The following is a 16,820-nucleotide window of genomic DNA, read 5'->3' on the forward strand; positions in this document are numbered from 1 at the left end:
GAAAGCATGAGGTTTAAAAAGAAAATCTCTTGAGTAGGAAAGGTCTGACTAAAACCATAGAAAAAAGATTGATGAATTCAACTATATATGAATAAAAAGTCTAAGTTGCCTAAAGAAATAAACAACATAAAGTACAAACAATAAACTGAAAGGAAACATTCACAATACAAATTACAAAGGGTTAATTTCATATAATGTATAAAGAATACAAAAAAATCAATAAGAAGAGTGAGCAAAGGTCATAAACAGATAACAGAAAAAGGAGTAGAAGAAGAACAGAAGAAAATACAAATTAATTTTTTAATAAAAAGAAAAACTACAGTGAGATACTAATTTTCATTTATCATATGAGAAAAAAATTTATGTTTGATAATAAGAGGAATCAGGCAATCATACATTGAGGTGGGAATTTCACTTGGTATAATCTGTATGAGAGCCACTGAGGAATGTAAAAATTTTAAGTGCACATAATTGTCATTCCTATATTGTCTTCTAGAATTAGTATTCAGGTATATTCAAATAATGTGCAAAGAATTATGCACAAACAATTCATTGTAACACTACTCATAATAACAAAAATCTGGAAACAAGCTAAATTCCCATCAGTAGAGATTGCTTAAACAAATCATGGAGCATCTCTACAATGGAATGTCAAACACAGCTATGGAATAATATCCAAGACATCTTATTATATGGATAAGGCAAGGTACAGAGCTGTGTGTAAAATATGACTGTGGGTCTGTTTTTAGATTATATATACATATGAAAATATGTACACATGATGTCACAGGAAACAAAAAAACTGATAGCAGTGGTAGGACTGAGGGGCAAGGGGAGGAGGGAGACTTATTTTTCATTGTATACTAGCTGATGACTTTTGAATTTTTTATCAAGTACACATATTACCTGCTTTAAAAATTAATTAATTAAAATTGGAGGGGTGGGGAAAGAATATGTAAGTACATGTAAATGCTTGATAAATTGGACAATTCGGGTACAATATAATTTTCTAGAAGGATTAACTAAAGAATAACCAAAACCCAGAAACTTTAGGGACATCTAGATAGGGTACATCTGGATAAATAAGAATACATAAATTCATCAGGATAGCAGTGTAATTTTATAAATATGGAATTGCAGCTACATTTCTCTTCTGTTTAGTTGTGTTTAAGCTCTGGGGAGTTTACAAAGTAACAAGATATTGGTGGGGAAGGGAACAGAGAAGATCTAGTGATGCAATCACCTCTCTACACAGATATCCACTGAGACATCCACTACCCCAACTGATGTTCAATCATCTCCATACAGCTTAGTAAGAAGTTGTCCTCATTCCTATCTAAATGGCCACTTCAAGATCTGCAGTTCCCTCTGCTTTTTCCATACCATGCTAAGAATGCAACAGTCTTCTTTTTTCTCCTGCTTTCATGCCATGCCAAGAAATATGACTCTCTGTGAGACTGGCATGGCTCTATCTTCTTGCATACCAAGGGAAGAATGTCCAAGTCACCCTAGCCATCCTGTCTCCAAGAATCTCTAAAGTCTGACACCTCCCCAACTGTAAACCTGGAGAATAGGGAGCAGGGGCCTTCTATCCAGGACCCTCTAGATGCTCTGCTTTCATCAGCTCTCCTGCATATAACCTCTCTCCTCTCAGCTCTAGGGAATCTTTCTTTTGTCTGGTACAACAAGAAGAAGCCATGTTCTTTCTCAATGTTTCTCAGAAATATTTTGTCTATACCCTGGATCTTCTAACTTCACCTAAGGTTTAGTCTTTTAGAACACATAGTTTTTTCTACCATGTTACATCACTTACCTGTGGAAAGGGTCTCAGGGCTGACTTTCCTCTTGGTAGTAGAGATTCTAAGAAGAGAAGAAGAACAAAGGTTAGTAGTTCAATATTGACTACTAAGCCACCCCCAAAACAATGGGAGACAAAGTGGTTAGGACGGGGACTTGAACCAAAGCAGTCTGGCTCTAAGGCTTCATACTATGCATGCATTTTTAAAGTGACAATAGCCTTTCAAAGCCCCATTGCCTTTAGCATTCTTATTAATCCATGAAATCTGAATGTGTAGCACCTCATACTTAAAGTATTCTGTTCTCCTGACCATTCCAGTTTCTGCTCCTTCTTTCTACAGGGAGGCAGCAAAACACAGTGTTTGCACCGTGGACCCTGTAGTCTGATACCTATATTCAAATTCTGATCTTCCACTTTTCAGCTATGGGATCATGGGTAAGTTACTCAACCTCTCTATGTATCAGTCTCCTCATTAGTAAAATGGAAATAATAACAGTACATACCTCATAGGATTGTTGCAAGGATCTGACAGGTTCCTAAGTGAGTGCCTGCTACATACTACAGGCTCAGTAAATGTTAGCCACTATTGCTATTAGTAATAACAGCAGTGGTGTTATATATTATCATTATTATTACAGTCTGCACATGTCTACTCAGAAAATACCACTGGTTGTCCACTGCGCCTGCTATAGTCTATTAGAGCAAATTTTCCTCTTCAAATGGATTCAGAAGTACTATTTGATGGACAACAGGGAAGTCAGTTGGAGATAAAGGCTAATCCCCTGGGTGGCTTTAGAAAACAGATATAGAAGGCAGAATGTAAAAGACACTCTCTTACTTACTTTTACCCCTGGTCAGTGGAAGTTCCCTGTCTCCAAGGTAAACGACACAGTGGGAATGGGTAGAAATATGCTACCATTTACCAGCTCAATCCCACATTCTTCCTCAGGGCTCTTTCCACAATTTGATTACTAGAAATTCCTCCTGGTATAGGCCAGATCTTTGGCCAATATGTCTGGGGTTTAGTGCTACTATAACCTCCTATTTCTTCTACTGTCTTCATTAATATTTTAAAGGGGAGCTGGGAGATTGTTTTTCCCCACCCTCCAGTTAGGAGGTTTTATAGGGGAGCAATAGTTATAACCTGAAATTTTTCACTAACGAACTAGACACCTATGAAATTAGTTACCACTCAACATTTCTTCCCACATGTTACGCTAACATCTGCCAACACGGCAATTCAGCCTTCTCAACATTTGACAACACAAAGCAAACAGATTGAAAAGGGAAATTTAGGTCTTGCAAAATGAAAAAGGATAGATAGTCACCTCAAAGAGAATAATTTGAATATAAAATATGAAACAAGCCTGTCGGGAAAAGTGGTAAAGCCTTTGAAAATGTTTGCCAAAAAATGACTCTATATGATCGCACTAAGAAAAGAAATAAAAAACGTGAAGAGAAATATGTCATATCCTACCAACATAATATTTGTCAGAAAATATATGCCAAAATACCAGTACTTGATCCATTCCTTGTTTTAAATCAATGCATAGTAATAAGCTAAATTTTGTAATGTGAAATAAAATAGTTTTAATGATTTTATTTCTTTTTCAAGCTTACGCCCTAATTAAATCTTTTTTCACTATTTATCTTAAAAATTTTGTCACTATTTAAAATGGACTCCTCTTAAAAGTAGGGTTTTTCTAGTACCCATTTTGTACTGATCATGGGGAGTTACTGCGTAACAAGTGTGGAATCCAAGGGCTTTCAAACACAAACTAAGTCCCTATTCCTTGTTCTCATTTGAGAATCTCACACAAAATGAAAGTCTTCACTATTTTTCCAAACCTCAAAAAACATTGCACACAGAGAATTAGGTACAACGTGTTCAACTTTTGAACAATGTGTTCAATTTTAAATTATAAGGATGGCCTCAAAGTCATAATATTTGGAAGAAACACTAGACCAAACGTTGTAAAGCTACTTTCCATTAAAATGATTGTTACTATATATATCTCAATTATACATATCTGAAATGTATATGTTTAGAAAACTCAACATAGATTACAGGATTAGGGTTCACTATGGCTTTCTGGCTGGATCTAAGCCTACAGCAGAAATAAAGTTTCTTTTTTCCCTACACACTATCTCCATTAACACGAAAAAAGAAACTAAACAAATCCAGACTAGTTGCTTTGATTAAAACCATAAATTCAGAGTATGCTTTGCAGGCTAACTCTGTTGGGCTAACTATACCTCTGGGGGCCAGACATCATACCACGTGTCTCTGATTCAGATCTTTCCTTGTGGTTGACAAAGAAAAAGGTTCAACATAGTAACAAAAATGGGCTCAACCTTTCTCAAGTCCTGAAGAAAAGCAGGGCAAATTTATTCTTACAGCAAGTCACTTTTTAGATCTGAAAACAACCAGACTCCATGGTTTCTGGCCTAGTTCACTCTTCTCAGATTTCACCATCTAGAATCAAACATCTTTGCCAAAAACACCTTCTTCAATACCGATTAAACTAAAGCAGTATAGCAGAGAAGGAACTGAGACCGGTTCCAATGTTATTGTCTAAAAATTCATGACTAATATGGTAGAGGGTCATGAGTGAGACTAGAATAAAGAATCTAAGACAAACATGCTCAACCTGGGGTCCAAGCGTAGAATTTGAGAAGTTTGTAATCATGGCTGGGAGAAAAAAATTTTCTTTTCTTTTTCACTAGACTCTATCTTGACATTTCCCTCAAGTATAAATACAGGCAACACATCACAGCAACATTAGCTGCATCTGCAACTTTGTTACCAATAAAAATCACAAATATTTTATATCACATTATATTTACTACAGATACCTAAAAATATCATTTACATTTATCACTACTTCAAAACTATGGTAGTAGCTAACTTGTTACTAGAATTGCATGTGATGACTGTCTTCCTGCTCACAGATGCTCAGCATGAAACATGGATGACTAACTATTGAGCAACTCTGCAGTTCACAGTAAATCAGCCACCATATTTTCCAAATGTTTTCCCATGAAAGCCACATGTTTTCACATAGGAGACCCAGATCCATGTTGCTTTTCAGTATTCCCTATCTATAATTATTGGCCAGTCACTGAAAGAGATGAATCAGGTACTACACCAGAGTTTAATGTTCTCATTTAAGCTAAGCAACAAAAGCCTTTATACTAATACTGTCTTTAATAAATAAAAATTTAACTTAGCTATATTTTAAATGCATTGTTTTATAATTTCATGTGTTAATAAAGTACATATACATTGATGCCATGAATTTAATACTTTGATAACTGTATATAAATATAATGTTCTCTTTGTAATTCTGTGTATCTTATTTTATTCATTTAAATTCCACCAGATGGCAAAGAGGCCCATTGGTACTAAAAAGGTCAAGAGATGTTGACTAACAGATCAAGGCCAAATCTGCTTTGCTCAAGGAAATTTGGGCCAACCAATACAGTCAATTCATATGATATAGGCCAAAAATGGTTTTTTCATTGAAATTTTATATAGAATCATCCTCTCCTATACTTCAAGTACAAGCACTAAACTTTTAAATCTGGTAGGTAATTGCTAATAAGCTTTTTTTTTGTTATCACTGCCATCACTATGAACCAAGGTTGGAATCCTAGAGAATATCTCATTTAAACTCCCTTCTCTAACCATCACCCAACATATTATATAGAACTGCAGACACCAAATTACTTTACCAATATAGAAATACAGGAAATCCCTGTCCATCCATCCTCAGTCGTGCTCAGTATCAGACAGCTTCATTCAATGCTGCCCATACCACCAGGTCTCATGTTAAATCATAGCTCCTAAAAGAGACAGTAAACAGCAGGAAGAATTTTTGAGGCTCAGTTTAGAATGGAGTGAATCAAAGAAGAATTCATTGGTATTCTGTTTACAGGACTGTTTTCCCATCTAAGGTCATTTACTGGTTTTTCCCCCACAATGCAATGCACATGTTCCTTTTACTCAGTAAAAGCCTTTTCCTCATTCATCTCTGATAAATGCTCCTGAACTCTTTCCATGCCACATCCTGCCCTACTTCTCAATAAACCTTAGATTGTGACTTAAAAAGTCTTCAATTTACTGTGGCAAATTTTCCCATTTTTACAAATTTTTTTCTTCATTTCTTCTTTGTGTTTCTTCATCTGCTCAGTGATCTCTCTAAACCACACCCTGTTTCACTTGTTCATTCCATTACATATATTGACTGCATAAAATGTGCCTCAAGGGATTTACAGTCAGGGGAGAAATATAAAACAAAAATTATTTGGCAAAACACTGTGATGAGTGCTATAACACAGGATTATTTAAAGTGCTATGGAAATACAGAGATTGTACAGATTGGCTCTGTTGGGGAAGGTCAGTCAGATTTGGTTCACAGGGAAGGTAATCTCAGAGATAGATCTCAAAGAAAATGGCTTGAAAACACAGAACATACACTGTAATCAGTGATATAACAGGAGAAATATTTTCTGTGCTAAAAAGACATGTCTAAGGTTGAAAGGGCTCTGAAATCAGAGAGAGAGAAAGGTAGTTCTACGTAAGAATAAAACTCAAGCTAGGCAAAATGACGTTGAACAGAGAAGACAGAACTTGATGTTAATCTTGACTCACTCCCCCTGAAACCTCACTAAAATGGGATTAAAGGAGTTTAAGATGAAAAAACTCACAGATATAGAGAATAGCAAAGGAGATGAAAGCAACATAAATTTGGAAACAAGAAAGCAGATGGACAAGTAGAACTGACTAGCAGACCAGAGAAAACTGAAACCAAACTGCCCGTGAAGGAAGCCCAGAACTAATATAATTTGGGCTGCAGAATCCAAGAGAGTCTTAGTAACTGGATTCCTCAGGTATCCCAGAAAGTGAATGTATTGGTGGAGCTAAATATGGGTGAACTGATTGAAAAGTCGGAACAAGAAGCAGTAGGATTCCTGGGCCACCAGTTCACTCCACCAGCTGAATGACTATTTTTCCCCAACGTTGGCAGAAGTTTGAAGGCTTTCTTCTCTTACATACTGAAATAGACCCTGGACTTAGGAACACCAGGCTCATTGAGAATTGAGGTAAGCTGTGCTACTAAAAGAAAATAAAAAAGGGAAAATAATGGAAAGAACATACTGAACAGCGGTATGTGGGAGCTCCCATTCATAACTTGGTTCCCAGAATACTGGTAGCCAAGATTTTACAACTGTCTGGTAGTCAATTAAAGAATTTTGCTCTGGAGAAATTGACCCACTGGGGGAAAAATATCATATATCTATACATGATTTTTGATTCTCCCAAAGAAATAGCCCTTTTCTATCACCCAACCATGAAGCACACCATTTAAAACCTACACACAAACACACAGATACAGAGCCTCTTAGCTCTTAAATATGATGGGACTACCAAGTTCAACAGACATTTGAGGAAAGACTATAACAGTTAAGGGAAAAACAAAAGTAAACCAAATGGCAGATGAAGAAATTTGGAGGAAAAGGTTCAATAGTGGAAATAGAAGAAAACTTCAAAAATAAATTAATATCTTCCATAAGGTAAGATGCTGTAACCATAAACAAAAACAAGATGATAGAAAAAAATTCTTAGAAATTAAAAACATGATAGGACAAATGAAAAATTCAGTAGAATGTACTTGAAGAAATCTCCTAGGAAGGACGCCACAAGGTTTTTGGCAATGTTTTCAATTTAGTCTTTCTTCTGCTCAAGCAGACTTTTAAATGTAAAAGGTCCTATTCAATCTTGCGTGCATATCTCATAATCAATACATTAGAAGACAATTCTATATTCATACTTCTTGTATAACATATAGTTTGTTTTTGACAGAAGAGTGATGAAAGTGGACCACCATATTTCTGCTTTCAGCAAGGATTTCTTTTATATTATACTATGTTATAATTACTTTATTTTCACCCAAATGAGGGGAGTAAACAAAACTTTGTACATTTGTGATTCCTAAATAATTCACAGCACTTGTCATGTTTTCTCCTTTGAAACAACCTAAGATAAATGAAGTGGATAATTTTTCAGGAAAATATAAAATGTTAAAACGAATCCAAGAATACATAAAATAAAAATATTAATAAAGCAATAATAATACAATAAACTGGAAAAGATGACCAGATACTCAGTGATATGTTGACCTCTTGAGAGTGGATGAATGTATGTCTTCCCAACTCTGTGTTCAGTGACATTACATTAGCAGCTTGAAATATCCCATGATGGGAGTATTTTCATCACAGAAATTGGCAAAGGCTACAAATCAGGGCTTTTTCTTTTCAGAGAGCCAGTAATTGAACATTTACTGGAACATGCCTGGAATTATCCCTCCATCAGTTCAGGTCCAGTGGTTTCCAAGAAAAGTTCTATCAAGCATTCAAAGACAAATAATTACTGTATTATATTCCTTATTATCTATATTTACATTCCTTTCCACATAATCTTTATATTCTTAATTTTATAAGGTCTCCATACTCTCTACCTCCAATCCCCCCTCCCCCCATTCCAATTTGAATTCACTCCAGTTAGGTTTTCATCCCCACCACTCCACTGGAACTGCTGGTGTCAAGGTCATTATGACACCAATGTTTGATAAACCCAATGATCAGTTCACATTCTTATCTTACTTAACTAATCAGCACAAGTTGACACAGTCAATCATTACCTCTTCCTTGAAACATCTTCACTTGGCTTCTAGGTCATCTCATGATACCAGTTTTGCTCCTACCCACTTGATGTTTCTGAATTTGTTGATCCTTCCTTAACTCCCTGATATTTTAAAATTGCCCAAAGGCTCAGTCTTTATATTTCCTCTCAATCTATACCAACTCTTTAGGCGATCTCATCCACTTCAAAACTTTATATATATTATTTACGCTAATGAATACCAAATTTATGTCTCCAGCATGGACCTCATCCTTGAACTCCAATTTCATGTATTCAACAGCCTACCACACTTTGCTATCTGGTTACCTTATAGACATCTCAAATTTGACATGTTTAGACATATAGTTCTCACTATGATGAAGTAATTAGTATCATATCAATATTTATCCTCCCACAATAAACAATTCAAAAATTGAACACAAATAATTATGCAACATATACAAATATTGAATCATTATGTTGTACACCTGCAATTAATATGTCAATTATACTTCAATAAAAAATTGAACAAAAATAAGTGAAGAAACTGCTTTAGGCATTAGACAAAACAATACAAGTGTTGTTCTTGAGAGGGCAAAAATGCATGCGGTGAACATTATATCGCTCTGGCTTTCTGCCTAGGAACACTGTATCAATACAAATAGCAGCACAGAGAGTGGATTACAAATAGAGAGGAGAAAACTTGACACGTAGACAGCAAAGTGAAATTTGTGAGCAAAGGCACCAAAGAAGAGAGAGCTATATAGACTAGCCCCTTATATTTGCATAGAGATCCCTTTTAGTCTCTGGATGAATACTAAGTTGTGCATGCACAGAGCAAGACTCCAAAGGGTCTTATAGGAAACAGCTACTTCAGGGCCATGAGATTAATGCAGATTCCAAAGCTCTTACAATACTGAGAGATGTTCCTATTTTCACAAGCCAAATGAAGAGACTTGCCTGAATACCCCAGGCATTTAGTTTCAACCCTAGAATGGACAGATGTTAAGTGAAGACTTATTCTATCACTAGATTAAGGACTATTCTAGACTTTCACAAAGAAAGCTTAAAATCAAGTAGGATCAAGCTGATTGAGTAAATTTCCTGTCAGCCAAAACAAACCTCAACACTGTTTAATGGAAGACATAATCTCAAACATCCTCTCGCCAGATTTTCAACAATTTTGCATCATAAATGTCTAGCATACAACGAAAAATTACCAAACTGATGAAGAACCAGGAAAAACTTATTAAAACCCAAAAGCAGGAAGAAAAAGTCAGTAGAAACCCAGAGACTGCACTAATGTTGGAATTAAATGACAAGGACTTTACAATAGCGACAGTTGACCCTTGAACAACAGGGCTTTGAAATGCATGAGTCCACCTATACACAAACTTTTTCAATAAATATACAGTCGGCCTTCACACCCGTCTGTTCTGCATCCACGGATTCAACCAACTGTGCATCATGTACTACGTTTACAATCTGCAGTTGGTTGAATCCGTGGATACAAAATTTGCAGATACAGAGGGCTTACTATAGGACTTGAGCATCTGTGGATTTTGATATCTACAGTGGAACCAATCCCCTGTGGATGCCAAGGGAATACTGTATTATAAATATGTTCAAGTGCTGAGTGACTAGATGCAGAATCTAAAAAGAGAAATAAAAATTAGGGAGAAAAAAGGAATGGACATTCTAGAACTCAAAAAAATGTATCTGAAATGAAAAATTCACTGCATAGGCTTAACCACAGACTATTCATTGCAGGGGAAAGATTAGTTTTGGAGATTAGACAAAAGAAACTATATCTAAACCAAAGCTCACAAAAAAGAAAATAAGACTAAAAAAATGAATACAGCCTCAGTGGCCTGTGGAACGATATCAAGTTATCTAACAAATATGTAATTGGAATTCTAGAAGGAAAGGGAAAAGATATTGGAGAAAAAAAAATTAAAGAAACAATGGCCACGAATTCTTCACGAAGCTCAACTAACTCTAGCTTGATAAACCTAAGAAAAACCACACCTAGGCACATCACAGTCAAATTGCTGAAAACTAAAAAGTAAGTGAAAATATGTAAAGGGATCAGAGAAAAAAGGTACATTACATACAGATGAACAAGAAAGATTGCTCACTTCTCATTAGAAATAGTGCAACCAGGGACTTCCCTGGTGGCTCAGTGTTTAAGAATCCACCTACCAATGCAAGGGACACTGGTTCAAGCCCTAGTCCGGGAAGATCCCACATGCCACGTAGCAGCTAAGCCTGTGCACCACAACTAGTGAGCCTGCGCTCTAGAGCCTGCAAGCCACAACTACTGAGGCCACATGCCACAACTACTGAAGCCCACATGCTTAGAGCCTGTGCTCTGCAACAAAGAGAAGCCACCGCGATGAGAAGCCCACACACCACAACGACGAGTAGCCCCTGCTCTCCACAACTAGAGAAAGCCCACATGCAGCAATGAAGACCCAACGCAGCCAAAAAATAATTAGTTAAAAAAAGAAATAGTGGGCTTCCCTGGTGGCACAGTGGTTGAGAGTCCACCTGCCGATGCAGGGGACACGGGTTTGTGCCCTGGTCCGGGAAGATCCCACATGCCGCGGAGCAGCTGGGCCTGTGAGGCATGGCCGCTGAGCCTGTGCATCCAGAGCCTGTGCACCACAACGGGAGAGGCCACAACAGTGAGAAGCCCGCGTACCGCAAAAAAAAAAAGAAGAAATAGTGCAACCAGATGACAATGAAATGACACCTATAAAGCACTGAAAGGAAAACATCATTGACCTAGAATCCTACATCCAGAAAAACTATGCTTTGAAATTGGAGGCAAAATAAAGACATAGTCAAATAAAATCTGAGAAAATTCATAAATAGTAGACCTGCACATCAGGCTTGAGAAAAATATCAGAGAGAAATTTAGATCTGTGAGGAATGAAGAGTGCCAAAAAATATATGGGCAAATATAAATGACTTTTTAATTTCTCAATTTCTCTAAATATTTGACTATTTAAAGCAAAGATAATAGTTTCCTATGGGGTTTATAAGATATGTAGAACAATTCTTCAGGGAGACATAATTTAAAATGTGTATGCAACCAACAGCAAAATTTCAAAAGAAATGAAGCAAAAACTAGCAGAACAAAATGAAGGAATGTGTAAGTCTACACTCATAGTTTAAGATATTAGCCCTCTTTTCAGTTATCAATAGAGTAAAAAAAGAAGCTAGTATTATTAGAAAGAGATTTGAACAATACTGTGACAAGTTTTATTTTCCAAAAATGTCCTCAGCAGTATTTACAGCCTCACATGCTCTTCCAGAACCTCATCACACCCCCATCAAAAGTTGGAGTCTATTGCCTCTCTTCTTGACTGGATAGACATCATTCTGTGACTACCACTACAAACAGAACATGGCAGAAGTAAGCTGTAAGCTGTATGACTTCCAAGGCTAAGTCAAAAAAGGCAATATATCTTCTACCTGGTTTTCTCCCTCTCTCAAAACATGCAACTTGAGTGCTTTAAACCAACAGTTCCCCTAAGCCACCATGCTGCAGAGGCCACATAATGAGACCACATTAAAATAGAGAGAGATGCCTAAGTAGCTTAAGATGATTCCAGTTTCCAGCTTCCAGCCCAGCCCCAACTAGCTGATGCTGAGTGGAACCTGCCTTTGAGATGTCCGAGCTGATGCTGGGTGGGACATAGTAAACTGTTCCCACTAAGCCTTGCTGAAACAGCAGAATTTGAGCCAAGTAAATGTTGTTGTTTTAAGCCACTAAATATGCGGGACATATGTTGCATAGCCATAGATAACTGAAACATCTTTACCAGCCAGCATGATCTGACATTTATAGAACACCATACCCAAACAACTACAGAATATTTTAAGTACTCATGGTACACTCATCAGTATAGATCAGATATTGGGCATAAACAAGTATCAATGAGTTTAGAAGGATTAAGTCATATTAAATCAAAAATTAATAAAGGGGGAATTCCCTGGTGGTCCAATGGTTAGGACTCTGTGCTTTCACTGCTGTTATGAAAGTCATAACGAGGATAATACCTCATGACTAAGAGGGTTTTATCCCAGGAATGCAAGGTTAGTTGCATTGAAAAATAAACCAATACAATTCACCACATTAACAGAATAAAATGATTTCCTCAATAATTTCCTCGATAGAAGCAGAAAAAGCATTTGACAAAATTAACACTTTCTTGATAAAAAACTCTCAGCAAAATCGTAATAAGAGGAAACTCCTTAAACTTATTTCCTTATATTTCCCCTATATTGGCAAGTCTCCCTACTTTAGCCCTTATACTCCTAGAGTCTATTCTCAACAGAGCAACAAAGTTATCTTGTTAAAATACAATTAGATTAATTTAACTCTTTTGCCCAAAACACTCTGTGGCTCCAAATTTTGCTTCTGCATTTTGCTTGAATTAAAAAGATATTAACTTAGTTATGTATATCATAATTGCTAAAACAAGCACTAAAAAAATACAAAGAGATATAGCAAGTCAACAAATTAAAATGGATTACCAAGAAAAAAAGAAGGTAGGAAAAGTAAAAAGGAACAAAACTAGAGGGGACAAGCAAAAAAACAAATAATATAAAGGAGGCTTAAATACAACCAATAGTTACATTAATGGTAAATGATTTACATACCAATTAAAAGACAGTGATTGTTAGATGGGAAAATCAAAATATTTTTAATAGACCCAATTACTCGTTCTCTACCAAAAAAAAAGTCACTTTAACAGTAAAATAGAAGCATTCTTATTATAATCAAGAACAAGTGAAATATGCCTGCCAATTTTGGAAAAGTTTGCCAATGCAATTGGGAAAGAAAGCAAATTTAAAAGTACGAATATTGGAAAGAGGAAGAAAAAGTAACATTACTTACAGATGACATCATTGGATAGGTATAAAACTCAACAAAATAATCTGAAAAGCAACTAGGATTTATAAGAAAGATTAGTAGAGCAGTAACTACAAAATAAATAAAGCTCAATATTTTCCTACATTCCAGCAACAATAAATTAGAAAATAAACTGAGTTCCTAATAGCAAAACACATATCACCTAAGAGTTAAACTCAAGAGAAATGTGCAGAATCTCTGTGAATAAAACCACAATATTGTTATTGAAGAACATAAAAGAAAGCTTGTCTAAATGGAGAACTATATCATGTTACTGGCTCAGAAGACTTAATATTATCAAGATGTCAATTCTTCCCAAATAAATAAATAAACTCAGTGCAATCCCAGTGGGTTTGAGGATTTATTTTTGGAAACGCAACAAATGATTCTGAAGTTCATCTGGAAGAATAGTAGATGAAACTAAGTGGGAGATTTCAGAAATTATAGTAATGATAGGACTTTGTCCTACTAGAACATAAAATATATTAATATATAAAATAATAATTAAAATATTGTAGTACTTCCATAAAAACAAGCAAGCAGTGGAAGAAAATTTAGAGTTTAGAACCATTTCTTCATAAGCATAAGATTAATTTGTTAATAGTGGCATCTTAAATCAGTGAGAAAAATAAATTAGTCTATAAATGGTGATGGAGCACTTGACTATCAGTTATGGGGAAAATAAGCTACATTAATATTCATACTCAATTCAAAACAAATTCTGGACTTATTTGAGATTTAAATAGAAAAACAAAATCTATACCACTAAAGAAATATATATGTGAATATATAATCTTGGTGTGTTAAAGAAAATGATACCCAAGGTATACAGGAAAATATTAAACTTGCTTTATATTTATTCTTATAAATATATTTTTATTTGGCAAAATAGTACATTGAAAATAAAACTAAAACATGCAAATGACTAACTGAGAAAAATACACCTTTAAGAAAAAGCTCATATTAATCCATAGAAAGTTGACAATGGCACCAAAAGAAGCAAAAATCACTAACAGACAGTAATAGAAAATTCTCAAAAGAAGCTATAATTATTTGCCATGTAATAATGAAAAGTGCAGCTTAAGGGGCATACCATGTTAGAATATCAAATAGTCAAATCTCTATATATGTATTAGTAAGGGTATAGGAAAACAGACTGTACTAGTGGAAGAGTAGTATAGATTTATATAACTTTTTTGAAAAACAGATTGGAATTCTTGAAATTTTGTAAATATACCATCTAAGGGAGTTAATCCTAACAAAACAATAATGGAGTCCTCTAAATGGATATTCACGGTACCTAATTATAAAATGCCAGAGAAAAAATGGCTCTACCCACTTTTTTTTAAGAAATCAAAGCAGCAATGAAAAAGAGAGAGAGGTCATCTTTGGTAAAGCTAGGAGATACCTGTAACTTTGAACTATAATATTTGAGAAATAGTAGGGAAAGTCAAACAGGGATGTAGGGAAATGCCTAAAGAGACAGCTGTGGGAGAGGATCTCAAACAAATCAGGCAGAGCACAGTTAACAAGGCACAGGGCACAACATAAGGGGCAACAGCACCAGTCTTGTCTGGAACAATGGGAACAGGAGGCCTGGTCTTTAGAGGAAGCTTCTCCAAACCCCATAGAATGGGCAGCGGAGGTAGAAATGAACAAGGAAACACACACTTTTGAGAGAAGTAATATGTCCTTGAGGAAGGTTGAAGGAAATAGATCTTGAATTGTGAGCAGTCCAGAAACTGCTGATTTCTTTGCACTGGGGAGAAATGAAGGTTAAAACAGTACACACACACACACACACACACACACACACACTGCTGAGCCATAAAGAGCTTTGCTGTGAACCAAAGAAAGTTACTGCTTGCCTGGAACACTGCTCCAGTCTCTTCCCTGAAGAAACCTCTCAAAAATAACTGGAAGAATTCACCTCATTCACAAAAGTAAAAAGCAAAAAAGAACCAGCCAAGTATGTATGCAAAGTTATTTCAGGAACAGGAAGAAAAATGTGGGAAAAACACATGGCAGGTGATAAACACACACCAGAAAAATATGGCTACTGTTCAGATAAAAATGATGACCAAATATATGGTCATAAATATACGGCACCTAATGAATCAAAGAGCTTAAGGCAGAGAACTGGAGGAGATGAAACACAAGCTGGCAGACTTAAAAAATAAAGGAAAAAAATCCATCCAAGAAATCAGGCTACATTAAGCAGCACAAAGAGCCATCACCAAAATCACACTAAAAGATAGAAGAACAGGATAGAGAAAAACAAACAAAATCATAGATGTGAATTACAGACAAAAACAAAATCAACACAAAATGAAAAGAACAAAAGAATAATTTAAAGACATAATTTTGAAAAATCTAAAAGACTTAAATCTGTAACTTGAACTAGCAATCTCTAACACCCCCCTCCAAAAAAAAAAAACCCTTCATGCAGTACAATCTACACTAAAACATATCCTAGTGATAGCACTGGACCTCAAAGATGAAAAAAACAAAACAAAAAACTTTGGGCATGCAGGCAAAATGATTAAGTAACCTACAATTTGAGACACATTCCTATTTGTTACCCCTAAATTTCCTCTTATTTCTGGCTGTATAGCCACCCAGCTAGACACTGCATCTCCTAACTTTCTTTGCAGTTAGTTAGGGTGGCCATATGAGTATGTGCTGGACAATTGGATACACACTAAAGTGAAGTGTGCAAAATCATCCAAAATTTAAAGAAAAGCTGCTTTCTCTGAATTTTGCCCCTTTGCCTCTTTTGCAAGCTGGAATGTAGACGTGCCAACATCCCACCTTTAATCTTGGGGGTGAGAATAATGCGCCAGGGGACAGTGGAGCAACAAGACAGAATAAATTGCTCCCTGGATAACTATGCAGCAGTTGCTCTGATACCTTAGATCAGCCAGACTGATAGATGAGAGAGATATAAAGTTCAATCTTATTTCAATCATTGTATCTTATACTTTGTTACAGTATCACATTCTTCCTCATACCTAATACAAAGAGAAAAATTAGAGTGGCTTCATACTTCACAACAATATTCAATGCTGGAAGACTAAGATATGATACTTACTGTCTTAGTTAGGGCTGCTCTAGCAGAATACCATACACTGCGTGGCTTATAAACAACAGAAATTTATTTCTCACAGTTCTGAAAGCTGGCAGTTCCAAGATAAAGGTGCTGACAAATTTGGTGTCCAGTAAGGGCCTGCTTCCTGGTTTGTAGATGGCCATCCTTTCACTGTGTCTCCCTATGGCAGAATAGGTGAGGGAGCTCCCTGGGGTCTTTTTCACTACAGTAATCCCAATCATGAGCGCTCCACCCTCATGACATAATCAACACCCCAGATCCCTACCTTCAAATACCATCACATTAGAGATTAGGTTTCAACAAA

This window comes from Stenella coeruleoalba, assembly GCF_951394435.1.
Source record: "Stenella coeruleoalba genome assembly, chromosome: 11".
Lineage (NCBI taxonomy): Eukaryota > Metazoa > Chordata > Mammalia > Artiodactyla > Delphinidae > Stenella > Stenella coeruleoalba.